Source organism: Balaenoptera musculus, chromosome 2 (assembly GCF_009873245.2).
Source record: "Balaenoptera musculus isolate JJ_BM4_2016_0621 chromosome 2, mBalMus1.pri.v3, whole genome shotgun sequence".
In the NCBI taxonomy this organism is placed as follows: Eukaryota; Metazoa; Chordata; class Mammalia; order Artiodactyla; family Balaenopteridae; genus Balaenoptera; species Balaenoptera musculus.
The window spans coordinates 16,453,458-16,466,181 of NC_045786.1; the positions used below are offsets into that span (position 1 = coordinate 16,453,458).

General features: G+C 38.6%; 1 protein-coding gene and 1 pseudogene across 1 annotated transcript in view; one reads left to right on the top strand and one right to left on the bottom strand.

Annotated features, from left to right (window-relative positions):
- The window catches only part of CCDC7 (coiled-coil domain containing 7), a 325,108-nt gene that overhangs the window by 172,033 nt on the left and 140,351 nt on the right, over positions 1–12,724 (top strand). The window lies entirely within an intron of this gene.
- LOC118891236 lies at positions 8,580–9,501 on the bottom strand (annotated as a pseudogene).

Below are 12,724 nucleotides of genomic sequence, written 5' to 3' on the forward strand. Positions count from 1 at the left end.
TACATATATGGATATACATATCCATATAGTCATCCTCACATATGCTTACATACATAAACATGTGTACATATATGTGTATCTGCATATTCACAGGCATATTTAGAAATCATGGTTTCTCAAAGACACTTTCAATTTCATTCTCTCCCCTCAGGACTTGTTCTTATCTTTCTCTATTTCCGGTGTGTATATCCTTCCTTCCACAGTGTGAATCTGACTCTGATCAACATCAGTACATTTACTCATTTTCTCTATCTTATAATGCTTCTAAAATTATTTCAGAATGTAGAACCCTAGAAAAACAAATCTACTAAAAGGATTCTGTGATTTGCAAACATAGAGAACAGATTTGTGGTTGCCAAGGGAGTGGAGGGTGGCGGTGGGATGGACTGGGAGTTTGGGATTAGCAGATGCAAACTATTATATATAGGATGGATAAACAACGAGGTCCTACTGTATAGCACAGGGAACTATATTCAATATCCTGTGATAAACCATAATGGAAAAGAATATGAAATATATATATATATATAAAACTGAGTCAATTTGCTGTACAGCAGAAATTAACACAACATTGTAAATCAACTGTACTTCAATAAAATAAATTAAAAAAATAAATTCTCCAATAAACATCTTAACTTACAGTTGAAAAAGAGGAAAAAGATTTTGTGATTTGTTCACAGTTCACCCCTCTACTCTTTTGCCCAGGAGTGAGGGTGTACATCAAATACTATATTGATGATTTACTTGCATTAGTGCTTTCTTATTTCCTTCAGTAGATTCAGTTCTTTAAATTTAGTTTCAGTTTTAGTTCCTTTTCTTATCCTTTGTAATTTAATTTTTCTGTTGATACATAATTGACACATAACATTAGTTTCAGATGTACAACATACGGACTCGAGATATGTATATATTACAAAAAATTTCACAACAATAAGTTTAGTTATCATCTATCACCACCTATAGTTAAAATTTTATTCTTGTGATGAGAATTTTTAAGATCTACTCTCTTAGGAACTTTCAAATATGCAATGCAGTATTATTAACTGTAGTCACCATGCTGTACATTTTATCTCCAGTACTTATTTATTTTATAACTGCGAGTTTGTACCTTTTGACCACCTTCACCCATTCACCTACCCTCTACCCCCTGCTTTTGGCAACCACCAATCTGTTCTATGAGTTTTGATATTGGTTTTGTTTTTGTTTTAATTCCACATATAATTGAGATCATACAGTATTTGTCTTTCTTTCACCTACTTACTTCACTTAGTATAGGACCCTCAAAATGCATCCATGTTGTCCCAAATGGCAAGATTTCCTTCTTTTTTATGGCTGAATAATATTCCTTTGTATATATGTATACTACATTTTCTTTATCCATTCATCTGTCCATGGACACTTAGGTTGTTTCCATGTTTTGGCTATTATATTATTATTATAAATAATGCTGCAGTGAACATAGGGGTTTAGATATCTTTTCAAGTTAGTGTTTTCATTTCCTTTAGAAAAATACCCAGAAGTGGAATTACTGGATTGTAAGGTAGTTCTATTTTTAGTTTTTTGAGGAACCTCCCATAGGGTTTTCCACAGTGACTGCACCAAATTACCTTCCCACCAACAGTGCGCAAGGGCTCCCTTTTCTCCACATTCTCACCAACACGTATTTCTTATCTTTTTGATAATAGCCATTCTAACAGGTATGGGTGGGGTGGTATCTCATTGTGGTTTTGATTTGCATTTTCCTGACGATTAATAATGTTGAGAACCTTTTCATGTTCCTTTAGGCCACCTGTAATGAAACATGTCCTTTCAAATCCTCTGTCCATTTCTTAATCAGATTTTTTTTCTGCTTTTGAGTTGTATGAGTTATTTCTTTATTTTGGGTATTAACCCTTTGTCAGATACACGATTTGCAAATATTTTCTCCCATTCTGTAGGTTGCCTTTCATTTTGTTGATGTTTTCCTTTGCCGTGCAGAAGCTTTTTAGTTTGATGCAGTCTCACTTGTTTATTTTTGCTTTTGTTGCCTTTGCTTTTGGTGTCAAATCCAAAAAGTCTTCACCAAGACTGATGATGTCAGGGAGCTTACCGCCTATGTTTTCTTCTAGGAGTGTTATGGTTTCTGGTCTTACATTCAAGTCTTTAGTTGATTTTGCATTGATTTGTGTGTGTAAGATAGTGGTCCAGTTTCATTCTTTTGCATGTAGCTGTCCAGTTTTCCCAACGTCATTTATTGAATAGACTGTCCTTTCCTCACTGTGTATTCTTGGCTGATTGGTCATAAATTAATTGACCATATATGTGTAGGTTTATTTCTGGAATCTCTGTTCTCTTCCATTGATTTATATGTCCATTTTTATGGCAATACCATACTGTTTTGATTACAATAGCTTTGTAATACACAACTGACCCTTGAACAACACAGATTTGAACTGCATGAGTCTACTTATACACAGAGTTTTTTCAGTAAATACATGCTACAGTACTATATAATCTGTGGTTGGTTGAATCTGTGGATGCAGAGCCATGGATATAGAGGGCCAACTGTAAAATTCTGTGTGGATTTTCTACTGTGTAGGTGGGAAGGGAGGTCAGTGCCCCTAACCCCCATGTTGTTCAAAGGTCAGCTGTAGTTTGAAATCAGGAAGTATGATGCCTCCACCTTTGTACTTTTTTCTCAAGATTGCTTTGACTATAAAGGATCTTTTGTGATTCCATACAAATTTTAGGATTTTTTTGTTCTATTTCTGTGAAAAATGCCATTGGAAATTTAATAAGGATTGCATTTAATCCATAGCTTGCTTTGGGTGGTGTGGACATTTTAAAAATATTAATTGTTCCAGTTCACAAGCGTGGAATATCTTTCCATTATTTTTGTCTTCTTTAATTTCTGTCATCAATATTTTATAGTTTCAGTGTATGAATACTTCATCTCCTTTGTCAAATTTATTTTTTTCTTTTTGATGTCATTATAAATGGGATTATTTTCTTAATTTCGCTTTCTCATAGTTTGTTGTTAGTGTATAGAAATGCAATTGATTTTTTATTTTTTTATATTGATTTTGTATGTTGCACCTTTACTGAATTCATTTATTAGTTCAAACAGCTTTTTGGTGGAGTCTTCAGGATTTTCTACATACAACCTTTATTGGGTTGAGGTAAATTCCTTTTATCCCTAATTTATGGGAGTTTTTATCATGAGAAAGTATTGAATATTTTCAGATTTTTTTTCTGCACCTGTTGAGATGATCATGTAGTATTTATCCCTTGCTCTGTAATGTGGTGTATGTGTCACATTGATTGATGTTGGACCATCCTTACCTGAGTAGAGTAAATACCATTTGGTCATGGTGTATGATCTTTTTAATGTGCTATTGAATTGTTTGCTAGTAGTTTGTTGAGAATTTTTGCATCTGAGTTCATCAGGGATATTGGCTTGTCATTTTCTTGTGGAGTCTTTGTTTGGCTTTGGTATCTAGGTAATGCTGGCCTCATAAAATGAATTTGGAAGTTTCTATCGGTGAATGTTTGTGTCCCCCCCATAATTCATGTGTTAAAGTCCTAATGTCCAATGTAATTGTATTAGGAGTGGGGAGGTGCTTAGGTCATGAGGATGGAGCCCTCATGAATGGGATTAACCCATTCATGAATGGGCTAAAATTTTAGAAAAATTTTCTGTTTTCTGTTTCATTTATTCCTGCTCTAACCTTTATTATTTCCTTCCTTCTGATCACTTTGAGTTTAGTTTATTTTTCTCTTTCTGGTTCCTTGAGGTGTAAAGTTAGGTTTTTTATTTGAGGTCTTTTTTCTAGCTGCCCACAGACAATCCAGCTATGTTGATTCCTTCAGTGTTCTAATTAAGGCGAGATAGAAGTGGGCCTCTCAGGCAGCACCCTGAAAGGCTTTGAGAGCCTTATACTCACTTCCCTCTCTCTTTCTTCCATGGGAAAAATTGTGGGTGAGGGAATCTCTCCCTGTGTTGAGCTGTGCTGACTTGGTGGAGGGGTGACATAGGTAAAGCAAAACTGTTCTTCTTACCCTTTTAAATGCAGCTATCTAGGATGTTATGTTCCACCAGCATGCTGGAACTTCTTGAGTGGACTCTGAAGCTCTCATAAATGTATTTCATCCATGAATTGTTAAATCAGTGTTTCCGTGGGCTACGGGACTGCAATCTCTTAGCCTGCCATTTTGCTGATGTCACTTCCTAAATTATTTTAAATTAAAGTGATCAGAAGATATTTTTCTTTGGTTCATGAATCAGTATTTAAGCATATATTTTATAGCAGTTTTACACTTAGACTTAAAGTGTGAATACCCCAAGATAACTAGAGAATAAAAGCCAAACTATTCATAACTTTTGGTTGGTATTTCTAGTCATAAGACTATTTCATGGCCATGGGTCATATACTGAATATTCACCAAGGCCTTATAACAGGCCAATAGTAGTCACTTAAAGGGTTTGTACCTTTCATCTGACTCCAGGTGACTATGGTACCAAAAGCCTAATGGGCGCCTCTGGCCTCTGGCAGTGTCCTTCTGCCATAGGCTCTAATCAGCAAACTGAGAGGTTGCTGAGATCTGTAACCCAAACACAAATGTGTATCAGAGGGGCCAAGGGGATGGACAGAGTCAGAAACCTGTTGGAGGGCCTCTAGGACATCCTGTTGCCATGTCCTACTCAAAGGTAGAGACCAAAAATGGTATCCTAATAGACAAATGCCATCAAGATGACCACATGGTGAATGTCAAAGTACTAGTAGCTGAAAAGTTCCACCAATCCTTGCGCCTCCTTTGTGTTTGTGGGGGCTTAGAGGAACTAAAGCTTGGCAGTTGTCTCCTATGGAATGAGACATACTGCCTCTTCTCAGTTTACTCCCAGAGATTTCACTTGGGTACCAGGTCCTGGTACTTTTTCTGTACTAATGGCCCAGACTTAACTGTCACATGTAAGTCCACATGCTTTCAGTGTTTGTTGGGTAATTCCCTTGCCTAGGCCTAGTGGAGGTTATTGTTAATATAGGGGGAGGCTAGGGCTCCATGTGGGAGTGGGACTTTTTCCAGGTCATGGCCTTATGGAAGGACATTAAAGGTGCGTTGCAACCCATTACACGTATGGCAGACCGATCCTGATCATCCCTGTGGACAGGGATGCTGCAAGAGACATTTGTAATGTCAGTTGCTTTGTACTTGCCTCAGCTTGGGCCACAGCCCCTATGGCTGTCATAATTTCAGGTAACACTAGTGCTCAAGCTGCCTGACTGCATTGAGCCTCTAATAATCAATTGAATCTCCATACACCTGAGGCCTAATCCACAGGCCAGATGGGGCTACTGAATGGAGAAATAGTCTTATGGAGAATTTTTGCTTCATTAAGCTCAGTAATGAGGAAGCTGTCTCTTTTCATCCTCTAGGGAGTTGCTTTGGTAGTCAAAGGGACTAGGTACTGGTAGACTGTTAGGTTCAGACTACCTAACAGACTACCAGAGCCACTGAAATGGCCTCAGTTGTAGTATTTATGATCATGGCTTGGGGATAAGGATGGGGTGTTAAGGATGCACACTTAGACTATATACATATACACATATATATATATATATATATATATATATATATTGTTTTCCCTCATCTTGGTACAAAAGGACCAAGGAATGAAATTCTTCCTCACCTCCCCATTGAACTGTGACCTTGGCAAATGTCCTCATGTTCCCAGTGAGGACATAGGGACCTTGGCCTAACTCATAGTCTTGTTTATTTTTAAAGTTAAGAGGTTTGGATAAAAGTAGAGAGATGCACTCTGATTTCATGTCAAGATTCACTGGGAGGGTTGGAAGGAATATTATTTATATTAGTCATAGGAGTTGTCAGTATGTGGACTCTGTTGTGCCCCCAGTGGCCATTATCTAGTCACAGGTATCTGATAGAGAGTCTGTCAGTCTCCTCCTTGAGACCCATTGTTGGATAACAAGACCCACGGATGTCTTTGGGAAAGACCTTAACCCAATGATCCAGGAGTAAGTACCCAATTACCATTTTTACATCACTCTGACTACTAGTGAAAAGTTAGTGTCTTGCCAGTAGCTGCTTTTTCTTTGCTTGGAAATTTTTCATTTCACACATGGATTGTGCCATGAACCAAGTGACATCACCTTAAAAGGCAGTTTAATTGAAACAGGTGACCAGTGAGAGTGGCAAGAATGAACTTAAATCTGAGTCTGGTAAACAGTCTCATCATATACTTTTCTTACTTCTCATTGTCAAATCAAGGAACTATCAGGTGGCTTGCAGAGCCCCTTATAGGTGGCCGTTAAGAGTAGACCAAAAAAGTTTTCCAGTGTCAGAGAACTCACCACGATTGGACCAAACCAGTCCAAGAGCAAATAATAGCTAGTAAAGGAAGGAGAAGGTCTCAGGTGTACATGACATTTCTCCCACCTACCTCCTTCTTCATCCTCCTTGGGCAAAGTGGCCATGGAAGATGTTCTGAAAGAGGGGGTTCTGCAGTAACACACCAGAAAAGTGCTTCTGTCCTTAAATAATTTTAACAAGATTACTTTCTTTGTGGTGGAATCAAACTGTCCAAATCTCTTTGGTTTCTTTGGGTCACTGGGCAAAGCAATCCTGAGGGCTCTACCTACTTTCTCATTAAATATGAGAAACATTTGTTGCATCAAGGATGTCATCACTGCCCGGGACATGTTTAGATTTAACAGTAGTCCTTGTGTCCTATTCTGCATGCAACTTTAGGTGACCAACTACATTGTTTTCTGGTTTATCTTTCCTGTATTTCCTTTTCTAAAGGTAAGTATCTTATATTTTCTTTTCATTTCCCATTCTTTTCTTTCCTAAAAGATAGCATACTTGATACCTTCTCTTTTCATTTTTTCTACAATTAACCTATCTCCTAGCAGTCCCTCCAAGTTGGGTTATAAGTATCTTTTTATAGCTTTATGTGTAACTCTTTGTACCACATCATACACCGTAATTTGTATTACCCTAATTTATAGTATGTACCTTGTTTTTCAACCAATCTCACATGCTAGTACATTTAGGTGCTTCTCAGTATTTTGCAATTAAAAATATGGTGTAATGAATAACCTTTACATATACATTTTCATTATTTGGTCTATGAGTATATATTAACCTAAGCTATAATAATCTAAAACAAGTAGGGACTAATACAAAATATATTTGATGCCAACAAATATTTAGGAAACAGTGAGTCTTACACACATTAAAATTTTCCTCACAATTTTTATGTCAGGTCTAGCATTATGGTAATTTACTTATATTTTATGTTTATAAAAATGAAAGAAAATACTGCTAAACATGTGTGTAAATTTGATATATAGGGATTTCACAATAGACCTGTTTTTCAGTTTAATGCAGTAAATGTATCTCTTTATGTAGCTCATGATCATGTGTCAGATGAAAATCTTATGTTTAAGCATCAAGACTCAAAGTCAGAAACAGAAATGCATGCAGAGAAACAAAAATCTTCTAGAGATGAAAGTCTCATTAGTAAGTATAATAATTATAGATGACTTTAAATTATTTTAAATTGTACTCATTAGAAGATCCTTTTTCTTTGGTTCGTGAATATGTATTTGGGCATATTTTTTTGAACTAGTTAAAAGAATCCTTGTATTTATTTTTTACACAGCACAAATGCAGGTGACACAGTAAATCCATAATTCCTCACAAAACTTATTAACTTATCAACTGAGAATCTATGTTCTTAAAATCTGCATCATTCATAGCTATACACTCTATGGAATCCATTCCATAGTAGCAGAGGAGAACCTTAACTCAAAGCACCAAGTTTCCAGGCATTACTGCAAATGTCTTGTTTTCATTCTCTGATACATGCAGTCAAACTGCCTATGAAGCAAATACCAATTCACCTTAAGTGCCAATGGATAAGGGAAAACAATTGGGAAACCAACATTATTCTTACATCTAAAACTGATTCTACCTGTTTACCTTGTTATATTTCTTTCCATGAACATTTTAACTTTTAATGTAGCTATAATTAATATGAATATAAATTGAAACTTAATCTCTTTCAGATTCATCTAACAATTTAGGATGTTCATATCTGTTTCATAAGTCCTGAGGAAAATAAAACGTGACCTCTAATCTAGAATATTCTTGCAATCTTTATTAAAAGTTAAATTTAGAATTGTATAGCAAAGTAATATGGTCTATTTGTCCAAATTATGGATTTAAAAATTCCTTAATTTATTTAGATTAAGATACAAAGCTGATTCCTAGTATATTTTATAGAAGTGTGTTTTCATTTTTTGAACAAGCAGGGTTCAGTGGACATTTTTAGGATCTTGCTTGCATCAGCCCTGTGTATACCCAGAGATTACTGGATCCACTAAATGGACAATGAAAATTGGTTGAGGCTGTTGATGAAAGCTTCAACAGGAATCTGATACGCAGACACAGATTTTATTGTTATAGTCAGTGGAACTGAAGTCTTCCTTAAAACTGTGCTTCTGATAGGCTGAAGATAGAGTAATGGACTGTTAGTTCTTTAAGCCAAAAATGCATGGATCTGTTCTACAAAGACTTCATTCTCTGCCTGTGGTCAGTAACTTGAGGGTCTTCTGTAGATTCTGCACTGCAGTGCTGACATCTTCATACTGCAAAGCTCTGCTAGAGTTATTTGCAGTATTTCTGAGGTCTAGCAAAGTCCTCTGATGTTAGTTGGGTATCTCCCTGGGAAACTGTACTGAAAAGTGCAGGATCAATGGCCAGAATAGTCTGTGGAGTAGGCTGGATAGTGTTATTTGTTACACCTGTGCTGTGAGGAACTTCTTCTGGGGTATTAGCAGGAATGCGGGCACCGGGAGGAATTTGTATTCCAGTAAAGCTGCTTGATGTCATGTTGCTTGGGTCATAAGTTGAAGGTGACGGCTGAGGGGCTGAGTGGGTAGAGAGGTTGCTCCAGCATTTTCATTTTCTTCAACATCATTATCTTCTTCAATCCCACCAGGCCCTGCTTGAGGAGTCTCTCCATTCTTTAAAAAATTATGAATATATGTTGCCTTCCACCTTGCATACTTTCTGTGTTTCACGTTTTTATCAGTGAGTTCTCCAAACGCTGTTTTGACATCTATTAAAAGACTTTCAGTGTAGAAGGACTTGATCTTGTTTTTGTGAAATCGCCCAGCATGATCTTCATTATCTACATAGAAAAACATTTTCAAAGCATAATTCTCCGAATGGGCAGAGCCAACTATTTCTTGAGTAACAGCTTCATTATCACCCAGCTGTTTCATAAGAGCTTCTAACTGATCCATTAGCTTTGGTGAAAATGTACGACATTCAGGAGTTTTACTATCAACCTTCATTCCTGTTTGCATTGCATACAAACAACAGTAATAAGCCACCACAGTGGGGCCCCGCTTGTCATGCTCCTGAGCCATCCTCAAAGAGCCATATGCTCTTAAACTGTGGGGGCAGTGGGGGAAGCGGAGCAAGCGTGGACATCTCCACTCCAGGAACCCTATTTGGGCATGTTCTTATAGAAATTTTACACTGACGTAAAGTATGAATGCCCTAAGATAATTAGAGAACAAAAGCAAAACTATTGATAACTTTTGGTCGGAATTTGTTGTCTTGAGACTGTTTCACAGTCGTGGGTCATGTGTTCAGTATCCCCTGAAGCCCAATATTGGACTAACAATTGTCTCTTAAAGGGTGTGTACCTTTCAGCGAGCTGTTCCTAGAGATGATGAATTTAAAACCCCAACAGATGCCTCTGACCTGTGGCAGTGTCCTTCTGCCTTAAGCTCCAGTTGGTGAATAGATAGTTGCTGAGATCTGTAACTCAAATGGCAAAATGGATCAGAGGGGCCAAAAGGAAGGGTAGCCTAGGTGGCTTGTTGGAGGGCTTGCAGGTCATCCTCCTTGCTGTGGCTCCACTGAAAGGAAATGACCTTTCTTGTAACCCTTTAGATGGATGGCATTAAGAATGCAAGTAGATGAAGAGTTCCATCAGTCCCTGGGCCTCCTTTTTAATTGCTGGAGCAGAGAGGATCAAAGCCAGTCTTCTCCCATGGAATGAGACAATGAGACTCCATACCCAGATCAAGCCCAGGAATTTCACTTGTGTACTTGTACGTTTTCTGTAAAAGTGACCCAGCAAGTTGCCACCTGTGTGTCAGCAGGGTGTCCAGCCCTTGTTGGGCTGTTGTCCAGCTCCCTTCTCTGGACTCAATAGGATGACATTATCAGTAGAGTAGAGTGCTAGTCCCTCCTCTGGAAAATCTGGAGATTTTCCAGGCTTTGATACATTGATGACAGATAGGAAATTCAGGTAGACTTGTGGAAGGATATGAATGGTGAATTGTACCCATTCCACATAAAGATGAACTGACTGGAATCATTCCCATTCAGAGGGATACTGAAAAGGGCATTTGTGATATCAATTGCTGAATAACAAGTTCCCACACTCTGGACAAGTTACTACGACAGTCACACTGTCAGATACCACTGATGCCAAGGCTGTCCTATTGATTGAACAGCCAAAATCAATTGAGTATCTGTGAACTCAAGATCAGGTACACAAGTCAAGTGAGTTATTGAATAGGGATATAGTCTCAAGGAGCCTTTTGCTGCATTAAGCTCAGTAAAGAGGGCAGTTTTTCCTTTTTCTTTCCCAGGCAGATTTTTGGGAGACAGAGGTACTAGGTGCTGGTAATCGGGTAGGTTCACATCTTCTTATGCTTCTCTAACATGGCCTTAAGTGCAGTAATTGCCACCAGGGCTTGGAAGAATGAGAGTAGAGTTACACATAGACAATACGATGGTACTCTCCTGGAGAGCCCCATGGTGTCCACTAGTACTTCTGGAGACACATTAGCCTGACTGATGATGTGCCCTGTGGGACCCTTTGACTCTTGCAAATGATCCAGCAGTATGCCCTGAAAGAGTCTCACTAGCACCTCTCAAAGTGCTCCTTACAGAAAGGAATTTTACTTTATTGACTACTTTGTTCTCTATGCCGATCTGTCAGAGAAAGGTGCCTGTTTTGACTTGGTCAATTAAGATAGCAAGCCAAACTGAAAGTAACAGTTAAGCTTTTATGTACTTCCTATAATAGTATAAGCAAGAGTCTAAACAGGAAAGGGCCCCAGCTCCACCAGTGTTTCATTTTCCCCATACAACCAAACCAGGCAAGGGTCAGATGTATCAGTGCGGATGGGAGTAGGAGTTGGCGGAAGATTATCTCATATCTGAAGGAGCCCCAAACAAAAGGCTCTTGCCCTTTTATGACCTCAGGAACCTTGTGAATATTGATGTAGGATGGCTAGGAGTGTAAAAGTCCTAAATACTGTGTAGTAACTGAGGAAAGTATCTTTAGGTTCCCCCAGTAAAGTGGTCTACACAGAGGCACCTGAAAAGTACAGTGTATCAGCTGACCCCTCCGCCTTTCACAAGGAGGCCTCTGATGGAGGCACCTGTATAGGAATCCAGAATGCATAAGAACATGGTATGGATGGGCCTTAGTCCTCCACTGCAACTACCTCCAGTGTCTAAAGTTCACTGGGTGTGCATCAAATTTGGTGTGGGGTGAGAAGTATTCCCCCATGAGAACTTTCAGGTAGAGACCTTGTAATTGTCTATGGTTGGACCTGTGAAATTAAGCAGGATTTTGGCCTGGAGTTGAACTCCTATATATACATATGTATACCTATATATGCACATATACATACAGATATTCATACACACACCTACACTGAGTGTCCTTTGTGTTTGTTGTGGTAGAGACAGAAATAAGCTTGGCTCTTTGGAGTGCTTGAAAAAAGCTTGGCTTCCTTTGTATCTTGGGGGGGGATGGAGAAGGAAAACTTAGTTTCCTTGGAGCTTGGAGTGACAGTGTACCCCTTTCCACTTTGCCCCCCAGGGATTTCAGTTGGGTATTAGATCTTTGTACCTTGTTTACATTAATGACCCAGCTGTGCTGTCACATGTGGGTCATGATAGAATTCAGTCCTTGTTGGGTAGTACTCTTATCTGGTTCCAGTGGAGGATGTCATCAGTATAGTGGAAGTTTTAGTACTCGATCTTGGAGCAGGGGTTTTTCTAGGTCATGGGCTTGTGGAAGGACATTAAAGGTATGTTGTAACCCATTCCACATAAGGCAAACTGATCCTGGCCATTTGTGTGAACAAGAATGTTAAAAAGGGCACTTGTGATATCAATTGCTGCATACTTACTTGACTCACCTTGAGCAGTAAACTTCTGTGAAGGTCACAGGACCGTGTGATGCCAGTGTCTGGAGCTGTACTATGGCATTGAGCCAACGATAATCAATTGAGTCTGTAGGCACCCAAGGCCTTACACACAGACCGAAAGGGCTTATGAATGGAGAAATAACCTCATGGAGAACTTTTGTTTCATTAAGTTCAGCAGTAAGGGCAATGAGCTGTTTTTGGATGGTAAAGGTGCTAGGCACTGGTTTTCCACATGCCCCCCTAAAATGGCCCTAAAATTCAGTAGTTCCCATCAGGGCTTAGGGGTGAGATGCACATAGAAAATACATCTATACCAATAATACATTCAGTAATGGAAGCCATAACAATGGAGATTTTTAGTGGCGTGTAGGGACATGCCTATAGTTGGATTTGGATAAAGATCCCATTTGGTGAGCTCAGACCAAAAACCAGCGAGCATTATCTGTTTTCTCCTCATCATAGTGTCCGTGGTT